This window comes from Cimex lectularius, unplaced genomic scaffold (assembly GCF_000648675.2).
Source record: "Cimex lectularius strain Harlan isolate CLEC.00 unplaced genomic scaffold, Clec_2.1 scaffold301, whole genome shotgun sequence".
In the NCBI taxonomy this organism is placed as follows: Eukaryota; Metazoa; Arthropoda; class Insecta; order Hemiptera; family Cimicidae; genus Cimex; species Cimex lectularius.
Genome location: NW_019392845.1, coordinates 214,074 through 232,408, shown reverse-complemented (window position 1 = coordinate 232,408; position 18,335 = coordinate 214,074). Strand labels below are relative to the sequence as shown.

General features: G+C 33.7%; 1 protein-coding gene across 4 annotated transcripts in view; it reads right to left on the bottom strand.

The window, feature by feature from the left end:
• The window catches only part of LOC106664675 (cyclic nucleotide-gated cation channel alpha-3), a 177,540-nt gene that overhangs the window by 104,349 nt on the left and 54,856 nt on the right, over positions 1 to 18,335 (bottom strand). The window lies entirely within an intron of this gene.

Here is an 18,335-nt window from a genome sequence, read left to right as displayed (position 1 = left end):
GAACTTACTTCTGAGGCTTGCGACAAACTCGACCCGATAAACACACATATCGGAACTGCACAATGAGTCAGACAATGATGAGGGAATACATCCAACCATTAAATTGTTTAATTAATATGAAGCTACTACCATTTCAATCTGCTGCCAAGTAGGTAATTATTGTTCGGACGAGAAATAAATGCACCGGGGGATAAAGAACGCTCTCTAACTTGCTCATGATATTTTTAGAGGTGTCGTCATCGGTGCCCGCAACGGTTTAGGCATTTACACGGTGCTCATACGCTATTGTAAAAGTCCCGGGTTTTTCAAAAACACCTTCACCCCGAGGGTTGATATGACTGACCTCTTCTATTACGACCCCTCTTAAAAATAAAAAAAAATTAATTAATTAGAAAAGTAAATATATATTTTAATCTTTTTCCCTTAAAAGAAAAATAATGTAATGTAATTAATAATTATTTAAATATAATAAATTTAATAATAAATTAACAAGCTTGAGTAAGTGTCGCTACAGAAACTTCCCTAAACCATCGCATTTGAACTACATACTTGTTAACAAAAATTTCTGTTCTATTCTTCTGTGCCGCGGTCGAAGGGCCACTTTACAATAAATACTTTTTATTAATTAATCACAAATGAAATTCCAAGGACTAGGCCGAGATAAGTATCTACATATCTAATATTATTTTTTATTACTAATACAAAAATTTAAATGACTAATTAATTAATTTTTGAGGAAAAATATTTGCCTTCGATTGTTTTTCTAAAATCACAAAAATTAAGTTTATTTTAAAACTATACAGATCAAAATAAAACCTTCCCAAGTTTTAGAACCGTACAAACTACTCGCAAGGGCACAAATTTGGCCTCCTTAAATAAATTAGAACAGGAAATATAAAATAAAAGGTTTTATGAGGTTTGGTCGATTTCATCCTTATTTTCCTACTGTATAATGCCAGGAAATATAAATTTTGTTAATATAATCAGAACGAAGAGAGATTCAACCTTCTAACGGTCATAATAAATAGAATTTGGATAAAATAAATAGGTGTTAAGAATTTTTGCGTGTATAACTGTACGCGGAGAGAAAATAAAGTTGCTTACAACCACCGAATCTAGCCAATTTTTTTTAGTCGCTAAAATATATATTAAATGAAAATTCGTATTTGAGCGGTTTAAGTGTTACTTAAAATATATCCGAAAGTTTAGAAAAAAATTAAATATTTTACATTTTTCTCTAGGCTCCTAGGGCCCATTAACAAAACCGAAGGACACTACTTTTATTGTTTTTGGAAATAATCTCACCAAGTCAAGTGTTATTGAAATATATTAGTTTTTTCCTTCAGGGTTTATTTATAATTAGATAAATATAGTAAATACAGTGAAACCCCTCGTAACAGACAATTTTGTCTGGTCCCGACTCAATGATATAGGAAATCAATGCATTTTAAACCCTCTACAACGGACACCTCTCTAACGGACGCAGAAACGCCGTTTTTAATGAAATATCGGCCAGTTTTTCTTTTTGTGAAGGGATATTCAAAGAGCATACAATAACACAACTAATATGTAATCAAGAGGAAATTATTATAAAGGAGAAAAGTTCAAAAGTAATTCAAACGAAAATTACAAAATATTTTAAAACATAAATTTTACATACATATTTGGAAATTTTAAAGTGTACATACTTCTTTAAAGTTATTTTATATTAATTTTTTCGATGTTTCAAATAAATATAATAAATTTGTTTTTAAATTAAAAAAAAAAATTATTTAAATTACTGACTAACCTTTTTGATTCTATTGATGGGCGTTACAACCGAATTTTCATTTTAATATACAAAGTTGAAGGAAACAGTAAAAATGTGTTTATATGGATGTATTATGGTCTACATATTAAAACCAACGCCTAATATTCATACTATCTACAAAATAGAACTATGAAAAGATTAATTACGCGTTAAAATTGTACAATAATTTTATAATAAAAATCAACAAGAAGTAAATTTGAAAGAAAACACTAACTTCCAATGTCGAGCATTCTTTTTTTCGATAATCCTTTTAATTATCACCTTGCAACTATGATTAATAATTTACAAATTGAACAATTTTGAATTTTTTAAAAATCATTGTGAAAGGTTCATGAATCGATTTCTTGGATGCGTTGGGTTCGTGGTTGAGGTTCTTTTTCTCTTGAAAATTAAACTATTGTGTCTTCTAGTTTAGCTTTCTACCATCTATCCTTCCTCAGGACATGTAGGATAGAATTACAGATCAACCATGACCCGTCTTACATCAGAAACGCAACCGGTAATCCCATACGGTACACACCTACCCACTGCAATATGCAAATATCGTCTACGTAGATTTTTGTTTATTCGATCCCAACTTCAAGATGATACTGATTCAATTTTGCTAAACCAATTTTCAATTTTATATTATTCATTTTATAATAAATCTCAAACAAGAAATTAATAATAAACTTTTCGTTGACCGTAACCGGTTAAAGCGTTGTTGACAGGAGCGGCGCCTCACTGTAAGAGTCCCCACAAACTTAACCCAACATACTTACAATTGTTTCGAATTTTTTTAAAACACCAGCATTCTGCGGCTAATACAACCTTTGCTATTGAGAACCGCTGTTAAAATAATAATCATTTATTTCTGAGTCCTTCGTGTATCAAGGGTCATAAAGAGTATCTAGTAATCGTAATTTAGGGAATCGTTCGCGGAGCTTAGTTTCTTAGACATTAACATAGATTGGCAATCTTGTTTATTCCTGGTGCAATAATGAGAATCAGATGGAGTGACAGAAGTGATTCTCTAGCAAAATTATATACGTCCAATCTGAGCTTGGAGGAAATGACATTCCAATCCGAGCTTTCCAGATTCTTTGTTTGATTAAAACATAAAATGAGGCTCCTCGGGCAGCATCAATCTTGCCTCGCCCTTAATTGGAACATCCAGATGAAATGGGGAGTTGTAATTGAATCACTTTTTTTCTTTCATATTTCAAAGTAACAACTTTTTTTAGTCGTCTAATTTCTCTCACTGCTCTAGTGCCTATTCAAGTTCCATTAATTACAGAGGTATATTGGCTGGTTTATTTAACGAATTTGAAGTAAATTAAGCATATTTTTTATGGAAAAACATATATGTAATAATCTACTGTGTAGTATCAACTACAATAATTTAAAAAATGAAAGAAAATGAAGTGAAAACTCTTTTAATATATGATATAACATTTTTGAAAAATTGTTTTTTAATAAATGGTAAAAATAAATAAAAATAAGGTTTATTTTATTTATCTAAAATCATATCACGCTTCTTTCAATTATATTATTATTGAAATTATATTAAAACTAAACTGGTTGAAACATATCATATTTTATTTGTTTATCCCATTTATTAATTTTTCCGTATACTAATTTCACTAGTTTCTTGGTCCACTTGACCAATTAATATCTTTCAATTAATTAAGGTTTTTAGTTGAGATAAAAAAGTCAGTGTCACGAGCTGGATTCGAACCCACGACCTTCGGCTAAATACACCGCTGCTCTACCACTTGAGCCGTCGAGATCTCGATCCACTCGGACACTAACTTCCCATCTCAACCCCACCTTTTGAATTTTCCGTCCTTTTTGCCATTCGCTGTCGTGTAATCTACTCGATTCTCGGCGACAAATGAAATGGCCATGGAAAGCTTTCGTGAAGATATCCTTCAGTTTAATTATTAAATCCATTACAGCGGGAGTTAGTGTCGGAGCGGATCGAAGTCACGACAGCTCAAGTGGTAGAGTAGCGGCGTATTTAGCCGAAAGTCGTGGGTTCGAATCCCGCTCGTGACACTGACTTTTTTATCTTATCCAATACTTTTATAAAGATTATAAATATTATAAATATTAATTAATTGAAAAATGTTAATTGGTCAATCGGACCACGAACTGTAATGGATGCAACCAAACTATGTTTTTTCTCTTCATTTTGTCTAGATTTATAACCAAGCGTGGGCAGTCAACTAAGAACAAATAATAATTTAAAATGAAAATGCTAACTTTTCAAACAAGAATTGTTGGCCATCACTTCTTAGTTAACGATACATGTTGACAAGTGAGTAACAGCGTTTACAATCATACGTAAATATTGATAAATTTAGTTCTTATACTATCGAATACATAATGCACTTATGATGTTTCGAGTTGTTTGTTGATAATGTCATGGCTTTCCAGTGAAGCCGCCTCGTCAATCTCGGAGCTACCCGGGCGCCCAACTCGAAACAGAATTAGTGTAAGTGGATTTAATTTAGTTCCCTAACTGGTAACTACCGTAACAGGCGGGTTAGTTGTAGTGCCAATAGTTTAAGGGCGGTTGAACTCCACATTATGATCTTAAGGAATGTCTCGCACTCAATGGAGTTCATTAAAGTTTCCAGCCATTTACGTGCTTAATACCGACGAATTAAATATAAATGCTACATTTTCACAAATAAATTATACCAAGCTTGATTTATAATCAATAAAGCAGAAAGGAATCCAACTTTTCGATCTTATTTAATCATAAACCTACGCGCTATCCGTTTAAGTGAAAATGAAAAAAATCCACTCATTCGATATATTGTTGTCATTATTCCTTAGTAAAAGTAGAGAAAATTATCGGCCATAATTGCCTCGTGTTGAAAATTCAAGTTGCTTCTTATACAGGTTAGCTCTCATGTAATGGCGTGGAAATTAATTCTAGCATCGTACTGTGCACTCGCTAATGTGCTTTTTCTTACTTCTTCTTAATTACTACGCCCTAATTTCTAATTGCTCTTCTTCTTTAGAAATATTATAAACTTAAACTTCACTAATATTGAGATATGGTGACTTTTTTATATATGATTGAATAGTTCTTTCGTTTATTAACAAGTTAATTATGGTAAATTGTGTGTATATAAAGATTTAATACAGCTTTTACCTACTTTGTATGCCTGAGGTAAAAAACAAGAAAACAATTTATGCCGTTATAAACGAAATCAAACTACTGTAAAAAGAAACCATTAAAATGGGCCACAACAAATTATAAAGAACAACGTCTTTAATGTAAATAAGAAATATGCTTAATGGAAAAATCAAATAAAATTTGAAATATCTTAAAATAAGTACAAATTGTGTAAAACTTTGATAGGATTATTGCTTGTTGAAAACTATAACTTTATGAAGTATTTGCTATTATAACGTTGCATCTCTAAAAGAAGGATGTGATTCTAATTTCATCAGCTTATTTTCTCATTACGTATTCTTTACAATGTTATTAGTGACCGTTAGTCGATGATTGTTCAGAAATCGTGAGATGCGGTCTCGTATGATATAGGTTTCAGAAAAACATTTTCTTTACCGTGCCAACGTTTCGATTTTTAATGAGATCATCTTCAGGGCCTAGGTTTTACAAACATTGTTTAAATTTAACAAATACATGTAGGATGTGGAAAAAAGTGAATTTGTACAATGCAAAATATATTTTTTTATATTCAATCAAACACTTTGAGTGAGTAGAAATACTTTGATTGAATTTAAAAAAAAATGTTTATTTGCATTGTATAAATTCACTTTTTTCCACATCCTACATGTATTTGTTACATTTAAATAATGTTTGTACAATAAATCCCAGGCCCTGAAGATGATCTCAATAAAGATCGAAACGTTCGCACGATAAAGAAAATGTTATTCTGAAACCTACATCACACCAGACCGTATCTCACGATTTCTGTATAATCATCTTATAATTAAAGATCAGTGGAAAAAAATGTTCATGATAAAATTAGTTAGCTAAATGCTTTTTGATTTTAAGTTTAATTTAAATTGTTTAAAAATTTGTTATACAATGTGTCTTTTTTTCAGGAGAAAATCACCGAAGGTGGCGTAAAGCTCGAAACCCTCGAATGCTGACGGACCCAACAAGTGGCCCAGAAGTTGTTATGGATGAGGTTAGTAATGTAGTACGGAGCTTTGACGATTTGTTTGAGGACTTTTGAGAGGCTCTATTCTCCAAATTAATAGGATGCACTAGGATGTTGGCATAAGCGCACAGTTTATCTACGTCCAAAATGGCCACAATAAAGACTAAAGACAGATAAAGTTTAGTGCTGATGGTCAAGGCAGATCTCGGTTGTAGTCTTCGTATTCTGTTCAGTTGAGGCCGCTTAACTGTTGTGAGCGGATTACATGTCAGTCTGATATCTGGGAAAATATATTAGTTGTTTAACTTGTATGGAGGTCGGTATGTATGTATTGTTGATGAACTGTGGAGGGCAAGATTGTTTTTTTTATGTCAAACATTTTACTTAATTCAGTCTTGTCACCCCTTTTTGAACCGTCTTTGGAAAACACGAGGTGTTGGATGTTGAACGTTGCTTGGATAGGATTCAAATTAGAGGACACGAAACTGCAGTATCGTCCGCGTAGGTGGTGATGATGGTATTAAGGTGTATGGATAGTCAACAGTATAAATGATATAAAGGACCTAGAATACTCCCTTGAGGGACGCCGGCTTTTATCTGTCTGGCTTCCGAGAACTCGTTGCCGCACCTCACTCTGAAGCAGCGATTTCAGGTAGGAAATGTTTAAGTTTAGAAAGCATGCCAGACTCTATCAAAAGCCTGTGCTAGGAATGCACACAATCACTCTTTATTCTCTAGAGCAGAAGAGCATGCGTTTATAAAGTCAGCTCATAAATTTGGGCATTATTAAAATGTGGTCTAATTACACGCCAGTAATTTATGTAAGTTTAGCAGCTCGTTGGCTGATCTATTTTCACCATATGATACTGAGAGTAAGAGTTCTCGTGATTCTCTGAGTACTCTCCAAGAAATTCAAGGTACTTCCAAGAGACCTTTTGCAGCCAATCTATCTTTAACCAGCCAGTTAATCATCTTTAACAAAGCCAATCAGTAGGTGCAGGGCAGGGGGCAATTAAAAAGACAGAAGAGAAACGGAATAAGGACATTTTTCTGTGTCGCAGGACATGAAGACAGTCAGAAGAATAAAAAAACAGATAAGCTTCTGAAAGAAGCCATTCTAATTGAAACATACGTTGAAACCATCGTAAGCGACATTAAATTTTTATTTAATTGACTCGGTTAAAAAGCCATAACGTTATCACAGTTTTGTATTCTGGGCCAAAACTCAATTTAAAAAAAAATATCGGTTAACATAGAAAAAATGTGTTAAAAATCGTTTTTAACGGACCGGAAAATTTACTATTTTAAGTCTTATTTAATCGCAACCGAAATAAACATTAAGAAATATTTCGACGCATATAAACGGCTTGTTATATAATATTTGATAATATTAATTTTATTATAATGATTACGGATGTAGACGACGGTTAAAGTGAAATTATATACAAACAAAAGCTGTTAAATTAGAAAATAATATTGTTTAGTGAATGATGTTTTCTGTAATGTAAATTTTTTAAAGTACTTCATTGCATTTAAACTCAGTATGGCCATCACTAAATACCCATAGTTTTTGAGTAAATGTGGGAGAAGGCAGGAGAAAACATTTTTTTCCGTTCCGTTTATTGAAATTTCTACCTAGACGGTGAATTAATTTGCCTCCTACGATTATCTATTCATCATTAGAAATTCGTCTTATTACCCTGATCCACCCTCAGGCTGTTGTATTATTAAAACATTAATTAATGGTCTGGCAGAAGCGTTTCTGAGAAGCTCAAATAGTCAAAGTGAGAAAGGGCATTTTTAATGAGACGACTCAATTTGGGCATTGAGATATTCTCGATACGGTCTCATTTGAATAATTTCGCTTGATCCGGTCGGATCAATTTTGATTGTTAATCCTGTAGTGAAGTAGCGACAAAATATGTATCTTTATTATTTAGAAGAAAAGTGGGAACAGACAGCGAACGAACCCTTCAGGGAGGAGCTCCCATTTAGTCGGAACCCCTCTTTTAAAGTTAATTAATGTTTATCCCATTGTGTCATGAATTTCACCTCGAAGTCGTTAAATGGAACTTCTGCAGCAGAGATTTAATAATTTAAGTTTGAACTGTACATGATGGGTTTCATGAACGGACATTTTATAAAAATATGGTCATATATGGAGCTGTTAAAACATAAAGATGAAATCGTTTTTCCAATTTGGTTGTTAGAAAATTAACATTCATTCTTCGCCAATTATAAATTGTAAAAGAATAGGAAGAATTATAAATTTTAAAAATAATTTACACAATTCGTGTAACTTTTTACAGTTTTAATCAATTTTCGAATTCTTTGATTTTATTCTCATCTGAAACTTGGATTTTTAAAGCATAGCGATTCGTATAGGGATAAAAGAGGCGCCCACAGGGTCTTCTGCACCTCGACCTGAGTAGATCTATTGTGCTCCTTCATTTTTATAACTCACTGGCCGGTTTCAGGTTGTTAATCAACCTCCAAGCCTTCCCAGTGGCTCGTTAGTGTAGAGTCTTGCTTGCGGCTTTTCTTCTCCTAGTTCAAGAGTCTGTACCTACAAAAACCTTTACAGAAACAAAAAAAATGTTCTGCTGTCTCCTACTCTTATTGGTAATATCTGCACAGTGTTTCTTCTGGCAGTATTACTGTTCGGTGCACATACCTTCTTAAGTTGGTCTGCCCTGTCAGGGATGGTTAGGGATGGTTAGGAACGACTTGTAAGGACGACCGAGTATGCGGGAACCTCATACCCTGTCAGGAGTCGTACCAGAATCTGGTTCGTTTGCGATTGCCTTCTAATAATTCCCTTCTTTGCGGTTGGCCCTTCTATGAATTCCTGGGATTGGGGCCTACGGAGTCCACCTTGGCTCCCTTTTGGCCAACATATCCACCCTCTCATTGCCTCTATGCCTGAATGCCCAGGGACTCATGCCACAAATAGGTCATTGATGCCACTGACTTCTGCTAGTGCTCCGATACAATTCCATACCTATTTGACTTTATCTCGTTGCACGGCTGTCAGATAAAATTTTCCGGGAATGTATTCCTTGCCTTGTTATTTCTCTGGCGCAAGGTTCAATTGCTATAATTTCAAACTAAAAAACTGTAGAGTATTTACATAAATTTAAAATCAGTTCGCTCTTCGGATTCATTGCTGTCACTATCAATTTAGCCGTCAGTAGTAGTTCCTTCGCCCCAGTCTTATCGTTCTGGTGTATGTACGGGTGCTTCTATGTAAAGTCATCGGCCTCTATCTCCTCCCTCCGTTTCCGTCCGTTGCTGTGGCTTCGCGTTGGATTAAAACAAGGAGTAGTGGAAGGCTTAACAAAATCTACAAGTCCGCAGTTGGCGTTATACTAATGGCTCCGGTGACACTGAGGCAAGCTTGTATTTTAGTGCCACTTAATAGCTTGATCGCTTTTGTCTGCAAGGTTATGGTACACCACACCAACGACCCATATGTACACCTTGATCTTGATACAGGATGTGTTGTTTAATCACACATTTTTGGTTTTAATCCCCAGATTTTAGTACAGAGCCTTCTGCATCTACCGAAGCAATTTTGATTTTATGAGTAGTTTAAATTAGATTTAGATTCCACATGGGCCTCTGGTCTTGTGTATCCCCTAGACATTGGCTTCCCTGGAGAGTGGAATAGGTGTCCTATTTAGGCTTGAAATTTTTAAGCTTCCTATCACCCTCTTCCTTATGGGATCATTAAAGTTTTGTGAGGGTTAATACATAGCTCCTCCCGTTTACACCACCTGCTTACCAGGTTGCGAGCACGTTGTACACGGTTTTAAAGCATACTGAGTTAAATATATTACTTCTGGAATAGCTTGCAAAATCCCTATTCTTCAGTTACGATGTCCAATGAAAAGTAAAGAAACAAATTTATTATGAGTTAATACATTTGTTTTAATAGCACTATTTAGTATATTTTATATTAGTAATATTAAAATATACTATAACATTTAATTTTTTTTTGACTGGGGCTTCCGATATCTAGGTCATTTCAGCCCTCAACTAAGTCTATATTCTATTTGCTCTTTCAAACACTACATTCATACAAATAAATACATTCATACACATAAATACATCCATACAGTACACTAATTCCGTTTGGTCGGTGAAGTACTTGATATTCCTCCACCGACCTATACTCAAACTAAACTAGATTGGGGTTGATGGAGTACTTTTATAAATATTCCGCCATCGACCCCGAACACACACTCATACGCTCTCAACGTTCGAGGGGCGATAATGACGTTATATTTTACCCTCAACCCTCGCCATTTACGCTCATAAATACATGCACTCAGACAAAACATATAGACACACAACACATAAGACAGTATATACAAAAAAAAAACAAAAAAAAAAAAAAACAATTTCCCCTGAAAAGCGGAACAGGGGGCTCTGAAACTCGCTACCGTGTTCGAGTACTCTTCTTAAGTCCAGCGGCATGCCTACACGCTCTCTGTATGGAGCCAAGGCATGACACGCCTCTATTACGTGGGACACATCCAGCAACTTATTTATATAAGCATCATATTTACATACGATAACGTGTTAAAATAGGTAATACTATAATGCAATAATTTTCGTAATAAATTTAATTATAAACGTATAAAATAAAATTAAAAATGAATCATAATGATAAATGAAATTATACATTAATCATTTTTAAATTTAAATGTTTTACTTTCATTGTCGTTAGCCACGACCCTCTGTACGTTTAACGGATTTACAAACACGATTGGTAATGCAATAAAAAATTAATGGAGAATCCGCTGGAAACAAAGAAACACATCGAAATTAAACAAAGATAAAAAACGTCATCGGTCTCTGGACTACGGAGGCTGGGTCTAAAAGGGAAAATGAATACTTATCAAATTAAGCATAGACCGAACATGAACATCTTCCAGTGTAACCGTTGTGTGAGTACTTATCACGCTAGAGCACATAATAACAGATTGCAAAGAATTAAGTCTGTAATGAACGAAATAGGACATCCCGAATGACCTATGCGCGGCCTTGTGGTAGGGCAGCAGGCCGAAATTGCAGATCTAATATTTGAGGGACGAAAATATTTCTAATTGTACTTAGATCTTTGTACCTTCAAGTATGTCACATGTGCTATTTATTGGGTAAATTTTTATTTTGCGTGAATGAAAGGTTTATCCCCCAAATACCCCGAGGAATATCGAGTAGTCTGTAGTAGTGTGAATGCAATTCATTAGCGTGAATGGCAGGGTTTATCCTAAAAAGCCCCGTGGAATATCGAATAATATGGGGAAGTGTGAATGCTAACCAGATGATTATGCTTTTGTTTCCGTGTATTTGTGTTTGTTATTTTTTTACTGTAACGTCAACTGACGAGTTACAGAGGGGCTAATAACAGTATAAAGAAAATACTGTTATATCGTACAACAACTTGGATAGATAAATAGAAAAATAAATTAGTAGGTTAAAACTATAACAAAAAATTATGTCCAGCCTCTCCCCTCCATGCTAGAGATAGGAAAGCGAGAACGGATAGTTCAGTCTAGCCTAGGCATTGGAAGAAAAACAATAAGAAAAAAAATCCAGCTGAAAGCCAGTCAAATCAGATTTGTATCCACTATGATTTTATTAATATAAATTATTTCTGTTGTGTGGCCCATTTTCATTTATGGTTTTTGTTTGGTATTTTCCATTTTGGTTATCGAGGTTGATTATTTTAATTTTGCCCTTCAGGCCCATATTATTCCCATTGTATCTAATTATTCTTATATTGTTAGTTTGAAAGCAAAGGTTCATGTTTTGTTGTTTTATATTTTTTATATAACGTATCTTGATTCATAAGGAAATACATTTTTTGTTTTAAAAGAAACAAAATAGAGGTGTCCCTCTGCAATTGTGTTCATAATTTATTTCAAATCGAAATTCCTTTGATTTTGAGGCAGATCACCGGCCTCAAGGGGGTTAATCAAACTTTAAAAGACGGAATATAATCAGTCCTTAAAGGACCCACAATAAAACGCGAAAAAGACAAGAAAAGAAAAGCCAAGAAAGCGTGGGCTGGCGATGACCAATGTAGTTTGTCGGCCCTAAAACATAAAATCTTTTTGATAAAACTTTACAAAGATTGAACCACTACTCTTCCGGCAAACTCCTGTATAATCTAACCATAAGAGTATAAATTCGGTTATTTCTAGATTGCATCTGTTATAGAGGTGTTTAGTTATTTTTTTATTGTCGAAAAAATACCAAGCCTTCACAACAAGCTTGCCATAAAATTAAAAACATTCATCATTTCTACTTTATTCTAGTTGAATTATTGCTGGGCATTCATTGTTTGAACCTTATTTTGTACTTTCGTGGAAATTTCGTTTAATTGCTTTCTACAGAATATTATCATTATGCCAATATTTGATATATCATGATTGATAAATAAGGAATGATTAATGAGTTGGTTTTGTTATTGCTTTTGTAAAAATTCTAAACAGTAAGTAAATATGTCTTAATACTTTATCAAATTAAAAGTTTAATAGACAATATTTGTCCAAGGAAGAAGTATTTTATTCAGTAAAAAATGTATTATTTTTTAAATTAACAATTCTATAATTAATTAAGAAAGAAGAAGTCCCTAGTGACATTCCGATTTATGTGTAAACATTCACTTGCCACTCTTACATTCGATTGATTCGAGTTGTTCAAATGAATATAATTATCGATAAGTATATAATAATTACAATTAATTAAGGTTTTTAATTGAGATAAAAAAGTCAATGGCACGAGCTGGATTCGAACCTACGATCTTCGGCTTCATACGCCGCTGCTCAACCACTTGAGCTATCGTGACCTCGATCCACTCGGACACCAATCCCGGTGGGTTCGAATCCCGCTCGTGCCATTGACTTTTTTATCTCAACTAAAAACTTTAATTAATTGTAATATATTACTTTTTATATATTACTATTAATTAATTGTAATATACTATTAATTGGTCAAGTGGACCACGAAATTAGTGAATTTAATAATTTAAAATGAAGTGAACTTCACTAAAGCTCTCTTTTGAAGACACAAGAATCTCATCTCTGGAAATATATTCTCCAAAATCCTTCCTATTTCTTTTACAGTCCCTTCCAGCTTTCAAGAATGCGGGGTTCACACCTTCGTGTACCGATGTTTGGAGAGGACAAAAGAAAGCACTCCAATAACTGTCATCAAAAATCATTCAAATTTTTCGAACTTTTCGTGAGGAATGTGCCCGAGCAGCTGAAGGTTTGTCCAAGAGATTAAAGGGGGTAGCCAGCCGTCGGGGTGAACTTATCTAACACGGGGTCTCACGACAATTTTAAGGTTGCGAGCACAATTAAACAGTGAAATGTTGCCTTATGTTCGCCCGGCATTTCGGTAAGGATCGCTTTCTCACTGTTCATCCATTTGCGCGATTCGAAACCAATGTTGGATCAAAAAGCAATCATTTTCTCCCGAATTCTAGTCGCATCCGATGCCACATTTCGTCCCAGAAACTATGCCGTACACGTACGTTTCAAGAAGTCTTTGGAAAACGGCCCTTCGTCAGAAACTGTTTTTCACCCGAATATCTAGAACGACTCAAGAGAGGTAGACGTGTCATAAGACAGTCCAAGATTGGATGTGCGGTATGGAACAGTATTTGCCAACACATCATTTTCAAGTCCTAAGATAGCTATTCGGTGAAGCCTAAAAGTACAATGCTAATAATATCCCTTTGAAGATTAGGCCCAGGAAACAATCTTTCGTCTAGTGCATCGCTGTATCGTTGAAGATGGCCCTAACTTTTCCAAGGGATTTTTCACTAAAGATTTGAAATAACGTCTGGGAGAGGGCGCATCTCTCTTGAACTAAAATAATTGCTTTTTCATATAGTTAAACGAAGGATTGAACAATATTAACACTGTTCAGGATTCATTCGGAATGTGATTCCCCGCTAGCTCAGATAGACGTGGCAGACAGCGCTTGATTGACTGACTTGCTTGTTACCTCAGAAAGAATTGGCTTTTCTTCTTCAAAAGTAACAGGGCTAAGATGAGCTTTAATACGCTTCTTTCCTTACACAAACAGTAAAGACCACTTTTGGCTCTCCCATCACGATTCGTGACTCCTTTTATATAGGCAAAATACTCAGCAACTCCCGTTTTATTTGTCGAATAATTTCCAGCTCGATCTTTCGCCTCTTGTTTTATCTTTATTTTAGGGGGGGAGGGATGTTCGCATCAAACGGAATGGAAAACTAAACCTCCCGGCCCTCGTTCGCCCGCTTTTAGATATTTTCATTGATGGATATTGATTGCGTTGGGCAATTTGACGGCAAAACGTTTGCGGAAAAAATCACAACTCAGAAAGGTTTTTTTTTCAATCAAAGGAATATTTATTAAGGCTTGTTACTCCTTTTTGAAAAATTCATAAACCATTAACACTTTTTCTAAATATAAAACAGTAAAATTAAATTACCTGGATTTTGTAATCTGTTTTATATTATTTGTTTTTGTTTTCTTTTGTAAATGGCTTGAATTAAATGCGGGGTTTTTGTAGCTCGTGCACTGACTTTTTTACCTCAACTGAAAACCTTAATTAATGGAAATATATTCATAATACCATAATATATATAAAGATAAGTCAAGCGGACCTCGAAAACTAGAGAATTTAATAAGTTGACATTAATGATGTAACCAAAACTTCTGTAAACAACATAATTAAAATTCCTAAATTAATATTTTCATTTATTTCATAAATTACATAATCTGTTTTATTCACTATCTTTGTTAAATGTCTTCTTGTATTGGAGTTTCATTTATTTTTTCTCTCATTACATAATTCAGAATAGTCAAAATATAATAATAGTAATAATAACATTAGGCAAAAACATTTTATAAAAAGTAAATAAACATGATGACAGTCGAAAACACACATGTTAATAGAAAGAAGGAAAATCAAAAATTAATGGTCACAACATTTAAAGAGTAACATCCATGTTATTCACTAAAAAAACATTTTTTTAAAGGCAACTTCACTGCCAACAAATAGATTAATGCAAAACACATACCAAGAACTGGCAATTCTATAAATACTATCGTCGATGAGAATTTGGTTTTGTCACACGAAATGTAAAACGGTTCACTCTTTTGTAAAAATTTGTGATAGAAATTCTGGAGTATCAATAAAGACATTTAAATCTTCCGAATATCGAAAAAGCACCACGTTCAACGCGTCTGGAGGACCGTAGAATGTAAAGTTAAGTGCAGATTTAAACATTAGGTTTTTGGTATCTTTTCTCTGAATCATTTGTAAATCGTCTGAATGGGTTTTATAATAAGGAGGCCAAATTAAATCACTGTATTCAAGAATATTAATAACTTGATTGATACAATATTTTTACTGCGACAGAAACAATCTTCAAACGAAAAAATGAAAATTTTGGCAAATTTTTAGTTCATCAGACAATAAAGACAATTTAATTGAATAAACAACATCATTAAATAAAATATTAAACAATGGCCACGAAATTGATTCCTGAATGAATCCGTATCCCATACATATTTCGTCTGAAATAAAAACTTAAAAAATAACCAGAAAAGATCTACCAATCAGAAAAGAACGTATCCAACTCAACTGCGGTTTACCAATTTCCGCCATGCTCAACTTGTGAATCAGCACAAAACGATCTACGGTGTCGAAGGCTTTTGAAAGATCAGTATAAACAAAATGATCCTCATAGAAAGCAGACAATAAAAAATCTTCATAAAGGATTAAATTAGTGTAGGTTTTATAAAACCACGTTGATATATAGAGGGAAAGTGCATCTGCCAAGACGGAATGAAATAATTATTCAGAAATCGTGAGATGCGATCTGGTGTGATGTAGGTTTCAGAAAAACATTTTTTTATCGTGCCAACGTTTCGATCTTTATTGAGATCATCTTCAGGGCTCAATAAAGATCGAAACTTGGGCACGATAAAGAAAATGTTTTTCTGAAACCTACATCACACCAGACCGCATCTCAAGATTTCTGAATTATTATCGACTAACGGTCACTAATCACCACACAGAATGAAATGTTTTTCAATGAAATTATAGAACTTTCACGTTTGTTTTAGCTCAAAACTATACAAGTTCTATACAATTTTATACGCTTTTACATGTATAATATTAATTTTATTGTAGCCTTCATAAATAATACCAAAAAGAGCAACTTTGAAATAACATTTCATGATTGTTTTATATTAAAAAATGCAATTAGAAAAAAAAGAATTAACATTTTATTTTATCATATTATATTCACGGATAAATTTTGTTATTTCTGGGTTAATTGTTCATAAACGTGCATTTTGAGAACAAAGTTTACAACTCGTGGCAAAGATTAATTTTCAATGCATTTTCAGCATTTTTCAATATATCCAACTTCTTATCGATTAGTGTTTATTACACTAGTTAAAATAATATTCATTAAATTAATTAAGGTTTTTAGTTGAGATAAAAATGTTGAGGTACATGTTTTCTAACATTAGCTTTGGCACCTAAAGAATATCGAGAATAGTATAATTCTAATTCCACCTCAAATTTTGAGTAAATGATTATTTTTAACGTTCCCTTAATTGCATATTTCAAGAGTGATTTCTTAAACAATTCACTGCTCTCAATATGTCACGTTATAGTACTATTCTAATCATCTAAAAAATAGCTAAAGAAACATTATTTATTAGCTGTCAATTAATTAAGGCTTTTGGTTGAGATAAAAAAGTCAGTGTCACGAGAGGGATTCGAACCCACGACCTTCGGCTTGATAGGCCGCTACTCTACCACTTGAACTATCGTGACTTTAGGTGGTAGAATAGCGGCCTGTCAAGCCGAACGTCGTGTGTTCGAATCCCGCTTGTCACACTGACTTTTTTATCTCAACTAAAAACCTTAATTAATTGAATGATATTAATTGGTCAAGCGGACCACGAAAAAAATTCATTAAATTAATCAATCATATTAATTTAAATTGTGAAAAAGACTGAAACGTCACACTTTGCTTTTGGCAAGCATTATTTTTGGAATGAAAAATTACAGTTTTATTACTTACCATTGCTCTACCGTAAACTATGTAAAATTGAATAAAGTAAGTTTATACAATTAAACTACATCAGAACGATTGATGAGTCCATGAGATTCCAAATGGACTGCAAATATAATATTGCTCCTTCATAAACTGTGTAAATGTTTATATAACATTTTTTCCAATAAAATGTATCTAGGATACTTATGGAAACAATATTGTTGGCAGCAAGACTACAAGGATAAAGTTGTGATTTGATCGGACTGTTGTTATGAACGGAATGAAGTCGAGTTCTGATTTAGCATAGAACTGTTCCTATATATTATTGAGTGTACAAACGATTGTATAAGTTTGGGTATTTCAAATCAATATCAAAGTCGAGCTTCCTTTCCCCAATATGGCTTAGGCTAAGTCAGTTTCTCAATATCCCTTTCCGGCCCTTTGCCTTCTTTTATTGTCTTTCATTTCCCAGTGTATGTCTCCACAACACAAAGATCTCATTTCAACTGTTTTCTCCCTCTCATGGACAAGGATTTATTACGTCTCCATGTCCCAACCTAAAGGCGCCTTCAGAGGCCTTCTGCTGTAGAATACAGTGTAACTCATTTCCAACAACAGCCTCTAGAGAAAGATATAAATCGAACTGAGAAAAACTATAAACTGGGCAATTGCATATGAATGAAATTGCATGAGAAATAGAAGGCAAAAAGGGAAAAACGATTTATATATTCGAGTGCTACAAAACCAATTTCATTATCTTGTGAAAACTTAGTATCACGGTCAATAAGTGCAAAATATTTGTTATTTTCTCAAATAAACGACTGTTCTGATAGATCAATTCTCCATTATGCAGGATTTTTGCTAATTTGATCGCTTCATACAAAAATATTAGCAAACATATATAGTCTTTTTATATCAATAATAAAAATTAGAACTGTTCAAACATACTTACACAGAAAATATCAATTTTCTATGTTTTTATGAAGTGAGGAACACCACTGGGTGTTGTCCTCATTACAAGTTTAGAACTATATTTTAAATGTAATATGCATTACTAAAATAAAGTTTTAAAAATTATTCAATTCACTAGTTTTCGTGGTCCGCTTGACCAATTAATATCAGTTAATTAAGGTTTTTAGTTGAGATAAAAAAGTCAATGTCACGAGCGGGATTCGAACCCACGACCTTCGGCTAGATAACGCAAATTCAAAAGGGGGGGTTGAAATGGGAAGTTAGTGTCCGAGTGGATCGAAGTCGCGATAGCTCAGGTAGGAGAGTAGCGGCGTATCTAGCCGAAGGTCGTGGGTTCGAATCT